The sequence below is a fragment of the Pteropus alecto genome, unplaced genomic scaffold (genome assembly GCF_000325575.1).
Source record: "Pteropus alecto unplaced genomic scaffold, ASM32557v1 scaffold248, whole genome shotgun sequence".
NCBI lineage: Eukaryota > Metazoa > Chordata > Mammalia > Chiroptera > Pteropodidae > Pteropus > Pteropus alecto.
Window position 1 is genome coordinate 591,805 of NW_006441067.1, and position 2,282 is coordinate 594,086.

The window sequence follows — 2,282 nt, forward strand, 5'->3', positions numbered from 1 at the left end:
CATCAAGATGTAGATGAGTACCAGAGGGATCACTGGAAAAGCATCCTTATGCTGTATATTTCATAATAGCAACGTCCTCATTTATCTCCAGAGAGAGAACGAGGCGGCAGCCAGAGAGGGTTTTGTAGTTCTGTGAATAAAGGTTTATTACTTTCCTCTACCTTCCATCAATCAGCTCAATGTTAGGAGAGCTAAAAAGGAAAAAGCAAACCTAATCTTTGTGTCTGCTCATAAAATAAAACGGGCCGAATATTCCCTCAATCCTGACCTTGAAAGTAACTTTTTCAAAGTTGAGTAAAACCAGGGAATATTATTTGATTAGAACCACAAATTGGAAGAGAGGATCTGTAATTTTCAACCTCAGCTTCGACATTTATCCATCTGTCACAGTTCACGTGAGCAAACATTTAGAGGCACCTACTTAGTGCAAGGAGCAAGGTCAATGATGCAGAGAGCACAGAGATGGAAAAGACTCAGTGTTTGCCCTCTGTAGACTCTCAAAATAGCAGGGAATGAGCAACACACAACTATAATATGCAACAGGAGGTGTTAGAGTCAAAGGACAGATGAATGAAGGGAAGGATCAGGTTAATTCTGACTTTGGGGCCAGGGCAACTTAACAGAGTACGTGGGCTTTGTGGAGAAACTTGGCTTTTGCAGGCAGAAATGATGGGGAAGATGGATGCTTAAAAGATGGGAGAGCTGGAGCAGAGCTCCCTGGATCAAGAGATGAAAGCTGTATCTTTAGGAAGCACCGAAGTTTCTCCCCTTAGGCTATTAGATGAGAGAGAAAAAAATTTACATCTTGTTTCAGCCAGTGTTTAAAAAAAAGTGGTAAAAACAAAGTGGTGGGAAGGGAATTCTAGACGAGGAAAAGGAAATGAGTTCCTTTGTCAAAAATTGCTTGTCCATATGTGTGTGGGTTTATTTCTGGGCTCTCAATTTTTTTTTTTAATATTTTTATTTTTTTATTTTTATATATTTATTTATTTTTTAGGCGAGGCAACTCTTGGTTGACCTCACAGATTGCAAGGACCTTGTTAGTTTACAATCCCTTATTTTTTTACTTTTTATTTTTTACACTACAGCACCTACTCTTCCTAAGTAGTCTCCCATCCAAGTACTAACCAGGCCCGACCCTGCTTAGCTTCCAAGATCAGATGGGATCGGGCTTGTTCAGGGTAGTATGGCCGTAGACTGGTCTCTCAATTCTGTTCCATTGGTCTGTGTGTCTGTTTTTCTGCCGATACCATGCCGTTTTGATTACTGTTGCTTTGTAGTATAATTTGAAGTCAGGCAGTGTGATACTTCCAGTGGTTACCAGAGGAAAAGTGGTGTGGGAGACAAGTAGAAAAGGATAAAGAGGGTCAAATATATAGTGATGGAAAGAGATTTCACTTTGGTTGGTGGATACACAATGTAATATACAGATGATGTATTATAGAATTGTATACTTGAAACCTATATAGTTTTATTAACCAATATCACCCCAATAAATTTAATAAAAATTTAAAAAGAAGATATAAAAAAAGGCAGAAAACTGAAAAGCATGTCAGTAGAACAGAAACTGCAAGAGTTCAATGGTGATTGGATGGGTAGTAGGGATTGGGTGTGGAAAGTGGAAGGTTAGGAAGAGATTGTTGGAAAAGTAGGGGTTGGGTAAGATAATGGAGGACCTGCTTGTGTGCTTCAGATTGTACTTGAAGAAATAATTCCCGCCCCAAGAAATTTCTTTGCTACTGCCAGGGGTTTGGGGGCACTAGCACTTCAGGGTCATTCAATCCAGTTTCAGGATGGGAAGTTTTCTAATCCTCTTGGATGATTTGAGGCTGGTCTGCAAGTTCATGGTAGGTTTGCTTCTAGCTTTTTCTGACTCCTAGAATGGCTTACTATGGTCCACACCCTTGACAGGCCTTAGACTCTAAGACTTTTGTCTTCCTATTCTTGAGAATCAGTCAAAACATAACTCGCTCTCTCAGCTGCCGAGTCAGGATTAATTCCCCTGATCCGGAGGCCAAAGTAGCCTAAATGCTACGCTGTCACCTTCATGAATTTCTTCTCAGATTAGACTCTCATCACTATTTTGTTACCTACTTGATGCTTTTAAGAAGATTATAAAAATATTTTGTCCAGCATTTTGGCGGAGAATTCTTCTTAATTCCCTAGGTCTCCTTACTGGGTCTGGAGATTCTGTTGAGTTGCTGGTATAAGTTCATGATAAAAACAAATCTGAAGTGGACTCTTAGCACTGCTGAACAATCCTAATACATTGGATAGTTAAT

The 2,282-nt window shown here is 39.7% G+C and overlaps 1 pseudogene; it reads right to left on the minus strand.

The window, feature by feature from the left end:
- Positions 1–1,079: 1,079 nt before the first annotated feature.
- On the minus strand, positions 1,080–1,198 carry LOC112484962 (annotated as a pseudogene).
- Positions 1,199–2,282: the final 1,084 nt, after the last annotated feature.